Genomic DNA, 12,075 nt, shown 5'->3' with positions numbered 1-12,075 from the left:
TGGTCTTTCACTCGTGTGATAGACCCCGTTTTGCTTATGCTACAATAGTTGCATCTCCACTTCTTGGAGCCACCACCTCCTTTATAACTATCCAGGAGGGAGACATGGACCCAATAAGCATCTCTCGGCATTGAGGAGGATGGAGAGGTCAGAAGGAGGATGGAGAGGTCACAAGTGAGAAAGGATGGGAGGTAGACCGTAGAAGGAGGATGGAGAGATAGAGGTAAAAGAGGATGGAGAGGTGGAAGGAGCCTGGAGGATCAGAGGTAGAAGTGAAGGAGGATGGAGAGGAGGAGGATGGAGAGGTAGAAGGTAAGATTAAAGAGAGGATGGAGAGAAGAAGGATGGAGGGATGGAGTCTGGAGAGCAGGCTGCCAAGCTGCAACTTGCAGGATGGAGAAGATGGAGCAAAGGATGAAGAGGATGGAGGTCCAAGAGCAAAGGATGGAGGGATGGAGAGAGCTTAGAGAAGGTGGAGAGAGCAGCAAGGATGCACAAGAGGAGTGGAACGGGCGGGAGGCGGCAAAAGATGAAGAGAGGTGGCCGAAATCGCTTTTTTAGGGTTTAGGGAAAAAGCAAGGTTTACGAAATGGCGTTTCTTGACGAAACGCTGTTTCCGTTTCGTCGTTTCCGTTTCTGCCCATGAAACAGGCGTTTCGTGCAACTATGGTACACGGCGCAACAACATCTAGGAACTCTCAGCTTTCAGTGCTCGAGCTGATGTGAAGAACACTAAGCTGTGGCATGAGAGGTTTGGTCATCTAAACCTTAGTTCTTTGAAGGAGATGCATAAAAGTGGAATGATAGCAGACCTACTAGAAATTACAGATCTGCCCAATGTATGTGAAGCTTGCATGATGGGCAAGCAGCATCGGCAGCCCTTTCCTAAAGAGGCCAGTAGGGCAAAGGCTCCTCTAGAGCTCGTTCACACGGACCTCTGCGGAAAGATGGAGACGGAAGCTTTGGGTGGTTCCTACTACTTCATGACGCTGATCGACGACTACAGTAGAAGGATATGGATATACTTCATGACGATTAAAGACGAGGCTTTTAGTAAGTTCAAGGAATGGCATGTAATGGTCGAGAAAGAAACAGGGAGGAAGGTAAAGAAATTGAGATCAGACAGAGATGGAGAGTTCACATCAACTGAATTCAAAAGTTACTGCAAAAGTCACGAGATCAAGAGGCAGAAACCCCCGCCACATACATCACAGCAAAATGGAGTAGCAGAGCGCAAGATGCGCGCCATCTGTGAAATGGGCAGGAGTATGATGAAAGGGAAAGATTTGCCAAAGACTTTTTGGGCTGAAGCATGTAACACGGCAGTTCACATTCTGAATCGTAGCTACAAGAAGGCTGTGAACGGGATGACTCCACTGCAGGCCTTCTTTGATAAGAAACCTTCAGCTGCACGTTTCAGAGTTTTTGGATGTGACTGTTTTATGCATGTCCCTGATGCTAACAGGACCAAATGGGAACCGAAGAGCCGGAAGTGTATTTTCTTGGGCTACAGTGAAGAGGCGAAGGGTTATCGTCTCTATAACCCTGTTACCAAGAAGGTAATAGTAAGTCGCGATGTGGTCTTCTCAGAACAGCCGCATCAATTGGAGGACGATGCTTCCTTCCCAGACAATCAGGACCAGGATATCTGTCCAGTACCACCACCAACAGCAGACCGAACTCCCCCACAACGGTGCTTGGGAGGATTCAAGAAGATGAAGAAGAGCCTGCAGAACCACAATGGCAACGGTCATTCCCGAAGTGGGTAAAGCAGCTTTTGGACGGCAGGAAACCTCCAGCCATTGAGGAGGAACCATCTGAACACCGTCGGTCCAAGAGATTTGAGGAGCAAAGAAGGACGCAGGAACACTTGGTCAACTACGCTTTGATGACAGAGGTGATCCGTGCTAATGAACCCAAGTGTCTTGAAGAGGCACAAGGTGATGATAGGTGGATGGAGGCTATGCAGTCGGAGTATGGCTCCATAATGAAGAACAACACTTGGGACCTTGTGGATCGACCACCAAAACACAAGGTAATTGGCACCAAGTGGGTGTACAAGACCAAGTACAAGTCCAACGGCACGTTGGATAAGTACAAAGCTCGGCTCGTGGCAAAAGGATTCGCACAGTTACATGGTTTTTGATTATCAGGATACTTTTGCTCCCACAGCTCGACTAACCACAATTCGCAGTGTTTTGGCTTTAGCTGCCCAGGGAAGTTGGCCCGTGTTTCCGATGATGTAAAATCCACCTTTCTGAATGGAGATCTCAAGGAGGAGGTATACGTGGAACAACCACCAGGTTCTGTGATCCTCGGCTCAGAAGGTAAAGTCTGTAAACTGAAGAAGGCACTTTACGGGCTGAAACAGGCCCCAGGAGCTCACGCTCGCACAAAACACATTGAGATTCAATATCACTTTGTACGCGAGCTCATCATGGATGGAGAGGTCGACTTGGTATACTGTCCGACTACAGATAATGCTGCGGACATCTTCACGAAGGCTCTTGGAAGAGACTTGCTGGAGAGGCATCTTCATCGACTTGGCATTGGGCCGAAAAAGTAAGTTCACTTGCGGGTGGACACTGAGGGGGGGCGTTAGATATCAATGCTCCACTCTCGTGTAACTATGCGGGAACCAACTAACTCTACTTGTAAGCCCCCCATATGAGGAGAAGGCATTTGAGTAGCTCGGTTATCCGGTAGGTCCTCGTTTGGACACCAGATGGGGGCCATGTGTGGCCTGATGGTTGGACGGCTTCAGATAGAGTTGGCACACCGCCAACTAGGCTACATGCAAGTGCGGGAAGGCATCCCATGACTCACCGCATTGAGGGTAGACGGAGCATTTCTCGGGGCAGCCCACTCTCGAGTTGTGGGGCTCGTTTGGAGCCCCAGATGATCCTGGATGGCTCTGGGCCGAACGACGACCGTAGGATAGTTGTTCTATTTTGTGCACCGGTTCTATCGTGTAGTCGGTGGCCTATTTCAGGATTGACCCCCAGTCGACCATTTTGGGCGGACTGGGTCGGTCATCCAATTGAGCCCAACCGACTACGACTGGTGGCTATATAAGAGCAAGCTCGTGAAGCCCAATTCATCACTGGCTACAGCAACCCTGATTCCTTAGCATCCAGCCTCCGTCCTCTACTGTTTCCAGCACGCCATGGAAGCTTCTCTCACAAGAGCAAACGGCTAGGAGGCAGTGCCATCTATTGTATCAGTTTTACAGTAATCAAATTTTTTATTCTCCATACTATCTGCTTTTCTCTCTTGAGTACGAGATCCTGTTATCTGTTGAGCATAGACGTATTGTTTTCTTACAGTTTGTGCAACTCAGCGAGAAGAGATTATGACTCAGGTGCAGGACTTGTTGTCCAAGGGACTGATTCCAGCCCAGTTCTTCTCCTTTTTGTTCCTTTGTATTGCTAGTACAGAAGAAAGATGGCTCATTCCGTATGTGCATTGATTACCGTGCACTAAATAAAATGACCATCAAGAATATATTCCCTATTCCGCGGATTGATGATGTGCTAGATCAGTTAAATGGAGCTTCAGTTTTCAGCAGGATAGACTTAAAGAGTGGCTATCACCAAGTGAGGATACAGCCTGAGGATGGGCACAAGACAGTGTTCCGTACTACTTTTGGGTTGTATGAATATCTGGTGATGTCTTTTGGATTGACAAATGCCCCAGCTACTTTCAATCGGATGATGGATCGTATCTTCCGACCCTACAGACAGTTCACTGGTACCTTCTTTGATGACATTTTTGTATTTTCTAAGTCCGAAGAAGAGCACAAGGAACATCTTGCTATAGTATTTCAAGAGCTGAGAAATCATCAGCTCTATGCAAATAGCAAGAAAAGTGAATTCTTCCTCGAAGAAATCCATTACTTGGGGCATATAATATCCAAATATGGGATACGGATGGATCCGGCAAAGATCCGTGCCATTCAGGAATGGCCAGAGCTGAAAACTGTGCATGAAGTTTGAAGTTTCCTAGGCCTGTGTTCTTACTACAGAAGATTTATCAGGCATTTTGCGGATATAGCCGCTCCACTCCACGATCTTACTAAGAAAAATGCAGCTTTTAGATGGGGAATTCCTCAAAAGACAGCCTTCACCACACTCAAAGAGAGGTTGACTACAGAGCCAATCCTAATAGTTCCAGATTTGTATCAGCCATTTGATGTGGATTGTGATGCTTGTGGGGAATGTGTTGGGGCTGCATTGCATCAGAATGGTCATGTAGTGGCTTATGAGAGCAGGAGACTCCGGGATGCAGAGAGATATTTGGGAATCTATGAGAAAGAGTTATTGGCTGTAATTCATGCCATCCATTCATGGGAGCATTATCTTTTGGGTGCAGATTTTACAGTTAAAACAGATCACCAAAGTTTGAGATACTTTTTGACTCAGACAAAGCTTTCCGAGAAGCATATGAAATGGGCAAACATGCTATCAATGTACCATTTTCAGATTGTCCATACTCCAGGAGTTCGGAACAGAGTGGCAGATGCCTTGTCCCGAAGACCCGAGGTCAACAATGTGACTATTGCTTATCATTAGGATCTGGAAGATATGAGGGAGCAATATGCTAATGATGCAGATTTTTGTGTTTACAGCAAACGTAAGAGGGGTAGTCCACCAGTTACTATTCCCTGAAAGATGGAAATCTAATGAAAGATAGTCGACTGCCTATGCATCACTTAAGAGATGAGGAAAAAGATTTTAGAGGAATGTCATGCACCTCCCTATGCTGGGCATAGAGGAATTACAGCAACAACTCAAGCACTAAAAAGAGGTATTTCTTTTGGCCAGGGATGCGAAAAGATATACATCAGTTTGTTACTGAATGCCTTACGTGTCTGAAAGTGAAGTATGATAGACGGAAGGCACCTGGCCTACTTATGCCTCTTCCCATGCCTTAGGCACCGTGGGAAAGTATTGCAATGGACTTCATTTTTTATTTGCCAAGATCAAAGTCAGGGAATGATGGGATTTGGACTATCATTGATAGATTTAGCAAGCAAGCTCATTTCATTCCGGTTCGTAAAACCATAAAGGCAGATCATACGGCTAAGCATTTCATGGCACATATCTTTAAGCACCATGGTATGCCTAAGTCTATTGTCAGTGATCGAGATCCCAGAATGACCAGTCTATTCTGGAGAGCTTTATTTGATAATATGGGGATGAATCTGAATTTTCTTCTTCTTTTTATCCCCAAACAGATGCTCAAAGTGAAGTAGCAAACTCTACAGCATTGGATATGCTGAAATGCTACGTGGGTGACCAAGGTTCAATGTGTGACCAAGGTTCATACTGGGAAAAGTACCTACCATTGGTAGAGTTCACTTACAATAATACAGTACACATCTCTACAGGAAAAGCCCCCTTTGAGGTCATCTATGGGAAGGTGATTCTTCCACCTATCCTAAGGACCAAAGATGAAAATTTTGCACCTAATCAGTTTGTGAGAGACCTCCAAATAGCAATTGAAAGGTCTCAAGAAAAGCATAAAAGAGCTGCAGATAAACATAGGAGACAGTTAGATCTCAAGAAAGGGGATTGGGTAGTTTTGAAGTTCGAGAAAGCTAGGCTCCGCAAGTTTAAAGGCAAACAGAAAGTGTATGCAAAGTTATCTTCCAGGTATTATGGCCCTTTCAGGGTTACAAAAAGAATAAATGAGGTTGCATACAGGTTGGCATTGCTAGAGCATTGGAGGATTCACAATGCATTCCATGTGAGTCTTCTAAAGAAATTCTGGGGACCAAAGCCTACAAAGCCAGAGGATCCACCAGAAGTGGATGAGCTGGAGGAGGTCCTTTAGCCAGGGCAAATTGTGTACCATACTGTACGCAAAGGCCCTCAGGACAAGGAATTTTACAAGTACCTTGTAAAATTCAAGAATTATACGGCATCGGATGCCAAGTGAATGGATGAAGACATGTTGTCCGATCATCCACAGCTTTTGGATGTTTACAAGGAAGCTTTTCAATTGAGATCAGCTGAATAGAAGCCGAGGGGATGTCACCACAATGTAAATATCCTAAGTCAAAGTACAGTTGACCATTTATTTGATCATAATTAAAGAGTTTTCATATGTGTTAATTATGGTCAAAGAGTTCTTTTAATGGTCAAAGAATTGACTACGGTCAAAGATACTTGACTTTGGTCAAGTAAGCTTGATTTCGGTCGGGGAGACTTGGTTTATTACCAAGAGGGTTAACTATGGTTAACCAGAGAACCACAGAGCTGACTACGGTCAGAGAGTGTTGATTTTGGTCAACGAGACGTGGCATGCGCCAAGAGGGTTAACTACGGTTAATCAAGATGTGCCAATTTCGGTTGGAGAGTCGTGCCAACTTCGGTTGGAGAGACTTGATTATAATTAAGGCGCCCCGACCCTTGGTCAAAGCCCCTTAATCATGATAAAGAGAGTTGATCTCGGTCAACCAAGGAAATGTTTAATGTTGCATGCTTGTTTGTTCAGTGGGGACGCCCACCTATGACTAAGATTAGTCCACAGTTTATTATCTGCATGCAAAGCGCTAACAATTAATGGGTGCCATGGTGGTGCGCTTTAATTAATTGTTGCAGGTACTATGAGGGGCTAAAGACCCAAGCAATTTGGAGAATAGCAAGTATTTCGGAGGCCACCCGCATGACCAAGTGCTATGAAGACCCCAGAAATTGCCCTTAGAGGCATGTAATAGGATTTAGTCTGGTTTTTGACAAGTGGCATGTTGCCATTTTGGAATGAGCTTGAAGCTCTTGTAAAAATGGATTCACGTTTGAATTTGTAACAGACAGCTCTATGCTGAACTATGTACTTCTTCTCTCAAGTAATATCCTTTGGCGGGTCCCAGCCCGACTGTTGTTCTGGGCCCTAGTACTGTGTAGAGTGAGAGAGTGAAAGAGAGAGCTAGAGAGAGAGAGGGAGAGAAAGGAAGGTAGAAAATCAGCAGGGAGATTGCAGTTGTGCTAACTACTATCTATATTACTAAGGTTAGGCCTGCAGAGGTTATAGAAGACTGCACATGATTTAGGCTGTTTGGAGAGGCTAGAGGGAAACTTACCCCATGATAGGATGGGACATGAAGGGGCTAGAGGGACTGTTAGGGATGTTGTAGAGGGCTGATCCTGTTGCTACTGCTGGACTGTAGGCTTCACTAGGCGTTTCTGCTACTGATGTCATTGAGGCTGATGGTACTGTCGCATTGGCTGCTAGGGAGGTTGCTGCTACTGCTGGAGCTGATGGATTTGAATGAGGGGAAAGGCCTCCTTTCATTGGCCTGAAGGCTTTTGTAATTGCCATCTCAGAGACCAGTCTGTAACTGCCATTCATAGACTGATCTATAACTTCCATTCATAGAGATTGGTCTTTTTCAGCCACTTTCACAGATTGGTCTATTAATTTACTGGATTTGAACCTATAAAAGGCTATCGCGGATCCCTAATGCTGTTCCAGGCCTGACCTATTTTGGTCCTATATATGGCCTAGACTGGCTATTACTGGGTGGGTGCATTATACTCTATTTGTTTGTGGCACTTGCTGGTCTCTGCAAAACAGTGATAAAAATCAGCATTTGGTGGAGCTTCTATTGCGTTGAGAACAATTTTCAACCTGCTCATCAGCTCTGTCGTTGCAGGCTCGAATCCCGGACTCTTTTTTTTTTCAAGATAGAGACTTCTATTAAGTAAGAGAAAAAACCCGCGAGAGCAAGCTCAAAGCGGAATACATCATGAAACCATGAGGATAAATAAACCCCCTTAAAATGAGGTGGAAAACAACCAAGGCTGAGGTTGAAAGTGCCACCTCAACCCTGTAAGAGTCTTAGAGAAGAAAGGAGAATCCTTCCATTCCCTGAAGAAAGAAGCCCTCCTAGCTGAGGCTACATAGGAGTCTCCCTGCATGCTCATCCATACGGCCATCAAAGTTGTATGGTGTGTCTGTCCAGATACTAGCCAATGTGTGTGAGGAATGAACCTGAGTTCCCTCCAATGCCTCTGTGCATCTGGCTCTCCAGATATGCCAGGCTGCTATGCTCGCAAGTATCTCCCAAGAGATATCCATAGAGGCATGTACAGCTGCAAAAGGAAGGTGTGGTACCATATCCAAAGAACAGGACTCAACCTGATGACATTGAATCGAAATGGCCCGAGAAGAGTCATGTCCCTCATAAAAGACTTGAGGCCCAGTAAAAGAAAGCCAAGCCATTGAGCCCCATGTCATAAAGAATGGGAAGTGCACAAAGTGACTGAAAATCCTGGCTACCCCCATCCAAATCATCCTTGCCTGTCTGCAATCCCATAAGTGATGCTGAATCGTCTCCAAAGCAGAGAGGCAACGAGGGCAAGAAGGGTCGGCTCTGAATCCAGATCTCCAAAGGTTCACAACAATCCCACCATGGATGGAAAGCCAAAAGAAAAGAGTGATCTTTCTATTCCTGTGGGATTTCCAGAGTCTCCTCCAGAAGCACCTCTGCAAATCCGCAGTGATATAAAATGCCTCCCAATGAGGAACTCTGGAAGGTCTCCAACCTCTACTACTGAGCTGGAATCTCTTGGCATTACCTAGTGGGGGAATCCCGGACTATTGGTTGAACCATACAACCAAAATCCACTCCCACCCTTCATTGCGCATCGGGTCGGCTCCCATCTTCACCCATCATGTGTTTACATCCTTGAGCGGACATTGGGCTTTGTGATTTGTTGTTTGGTTCGGAACAGGGGTGTCTGTCAGAGGGTTTATACCTTGTTGAGCCAAGCATTGCATGATTTTTGAGAGAGAATTCCGAGATTGCAATACATATCCTAGCATGGGACTTTTCTTGCAGGTTTGAGGTGCATCCTTTGCCAAGCATTGGCCTTGGAAGTGATGTCTATTGCTTGAGCAGAGCGCTCACAACACGTGCACTTTGCTGAAATGGCATATAGTAGAATTTGAATGATGTCTTTTAGATGCTTGCACAAGAGAATAGTTTGGATGGCACCAACTATTCTCTCTGGGGTTCTATGATGCGGAATCTCTGGCTGATTTGCCACGAGAAGCAATAAATTTGCCTGATACTTACTGTTAATGGATGCTAATGTTTGACTGCTCATACCTTTATGATGGCTTCTCATACAATGTAAATGGCTACCCATACCACAAACAAATTTAATTGCTCATATTGATGTTAATTACTGTTCATATCAACCTGGGGCTTTCTTTCTCCAAAGTTAGGCTAGCTGGGTACTTCCAGGCCTTAGCAGAAATTGCTTGTAGGTCAAGCGGATTGTCTAACATAACATACCTAAACAGAATGATTCATGGAGAACGATTTGCACTGGCGTACGTGTTTTTGGGGTGGACTAGGAACGGGTGTGTGGGCGGGGCGGGGCGCGGGGGGAGGGGGGGGTGATTGGTAGAAATGGTACTGGTATAAGTCCATAATGCTTTCCTGCTTCTATGGTTTCAGATTCATTCCACCTTCAGTATTTCAATGCCTCCATCCTTTTTCACGGAGGACATATGTGTGCAACCTGAGCTCGATGCGCTTGGAGTGCTTGGTGATCTGGGTTGGTATTGTGCTCGAGCTTTTCTCTAGGCAACTACTTATGAGCTTCCAGTGAGTGTCACTGCCCTTCCTGGGGCAAGGTTTAATGGAGGAGTAATAATGGCTTGTGGTGCTTGTTTCTTGTGGAACGATGGACGAGCAGCAGCTTTTCATTGCTCATTCGTGGAAAATATGGCAATCTCATTAGTATTACAGGGGACTAAAGGTACCCTTGAGGTGGAAGACTTTGTTGTACCCTTTGAAGAACATGTAGCACAGTTCAAGATTTGTACGAATGCACAGTTTGGACCTTTAGACACGAGCTTAACATTATTACTCATCAAGCCCACACAAGCCTACCTCAAGAATTCCTAATGATTCAAAACTTTCCCTTCCTTGTGAAGGGAATCAAGGATGGCACTAAAACCACAGATTCTTCATACTTCATGATTGCCAAGAAAACACAGCAGTTGCTCAACGCTGTCAAACTGGATATACAGGATATACAGCTGTCAAACTGGAAGGGTAAGAAATTGTCAACACTGCAGTGTGTATTGGATCAGTTTATGACTTTAACAAGCAAACAATGAGCAATAAATGCATACGCATCTGGTGTTGCATTTAAGTATGGACACTTCGTCACTTCTGTACATTATCAAGAGCTTCACTTGTACTTATCTATTTATAGATGTGTACATGCATGAGTGCCCTCCTACCCAAGTTGATCCCAAAAGAATTGGAAATTATTCAGTCAAAGAGAGAGAGAGAGAGAGACAGAGACAGAGAGAGACTATCATGGATTTCCTGAAGCATAAACATTGTATCTACATACATGCATGATGGATATGCAAGATTAGGGGGACCCGAGGACATATCTTGGCTCTATTGGCCGATATGCTCCCTCCATGCAATCTTGACCTTGATTGCGCCAGACCTATCCTCATGGAAAATATATCATATCTCTGGGCATACACCACCCTCTCCAACCTGAGACTACAACTCCTCTTCCTTGGTCATGTTTTATGTGCGCAACATCTCAAAATGTGTGGCAATGTGGGCATCTAGCTGACAGAGTCACTCAATAGAGCATCCTTGATCCACAAAAACATATGCCTCACACTTGCACTTGCATTTGTACGACTCAATTGCTTGTGCAACTGCCATGTTCAATTAACTCACATGGACTAACTAATACATCTCTCTCTCTCTCTTTCTCTCTCTCTCTCTCTCTCTCTCTCTCTCTCTCTCTCTCTCTCTCTCTCTCACACACACACACACACACACACACACACACGTGTACACACACGCACACACGCACACACGCACACACTTACACACACACACACACGCACACACGCGCGCGCGCACGCGCACACACACACACACACACACACACATTAGAACAATTCTCTCATTAACTTTGTAGAGGTCTTGCCATGAAGTAGGGTTAAATACATTAAAAGTTTCATAAGTATCCGACATCACTTGTATGATGGGACATGCACATTTTCTCATTTTCAAGAATGCATGGTGCATAATTGCTAAAAAATTGTGCACGAGTATTCTTATAGCATATATCTATGTGTTCAATGGTCATAAAACTTTGTAGAGACATCAAAATGAGTAAATTGACTTATAATTTCAAAGTTTTATAAGGATCGTACACATAATTATGGTTGAACATGCACATTTCCTCGATTTTTACCATGCATCCTTCATTATTCCCAAAAAAGTGTATAATTTCAAAAAATCATAAATTGGTGTACTTATACCATACATCTATGTGTCATATGGTCATAAAAGTTCTTAGAGGCATTTAAAGAATCATTACCTTACACTTTCAAATTGTCTCAAGGGCTAGACATCCCTTGTATTGTGTGACATCCACATTTTCTCATAGTCACATTTTCCCATTTGACCATGCATGGTGAAAGCTAACAAAAAATTGTGCATCGATATAATTATACTGTATCTTATGTGTTTGATGATCATGAAACTTTGTAAAGACCTTAAATTTAAATGGTAAATTATGGGCAAAAAATTTTGTAACCATCAAAAAGCACTTGTATGATGGCACATGCACATTTTCTCATTTTCAACCATGCATGGTGCATAACTGCCAAAAAATTGTGCATCATTATCTCTATTTGTATGATGGTCTTGAAACTTAAAATTTTTAAATACCTTTAAATGAAATATTATTTTATACTTATAAGGATATAACATCATGGGACATGCACATCTTCTCATTTTTGACCATGTATGTTTTGCAAAGACACCTATACTCATAAAATTTCATAAGGATCTCGACTATCACTTGATTATGGGACATGCAGATTTTATTATTTTCAAATATTCATGGTGCATAATTATCATATATCCCTATACTTCCAAGTTTCATATGGACCAAAAACTCCTTCTATGGTGGGACATGTACATTTTTATTTTTCAACCATGCATGGTGCATAAGTGAAAAATGTGCAAAACTATGGTTATACCATATGTGTCTTATGCTCATGAAACTTTAT

The 12,075-nt window shown here is 43.9% G+C and overlaps 1 pseudogene across 1 annotated transcript in view; it reads left to right on the top strand.

The window, feature by feature from the left end:
- The window catches only part of LOC147890378 (putative oxidoreductase At4g09670), a 47,719-nt pseudogene extending 37,526 nt beyond the window's left edge, over positions 1-10,193 (top strand). Inside the window, exon 3 of the transcript XR_015542766.1 lies at positions 9,470-10,193. The product of XR_015542766.1 is annotated as a putative oxidoreductase At4g09670 (transcript). The remainder of the gene's footprint in view (positions 1-9,469) is intronic.
- Positions 10,194-12,075: the final 1,882 nt, after the last annotated feature.

This window comes from Dipteris shenzhenensis, chromosome 19, assembly GCF_047967505.1.
Source record: "Dipteris shenzhenensis isolate YYH24624 ecotype China chromosome 19, Dip_SZ_1.0, whole genome shotgun sequence".
Classification (NCBI taxonomy): Eukaryota; Viridiplantae; Streptophyta; class Polypodiopsida; order Gleicheniales; family Dipteridaceae; genus Dipteris; species Dipteris shenzhenensis.
Note: the sequence above shows the minus strand (reverse complement) of the source record. Positions and strands in the feature narration are given on the sequence as shown.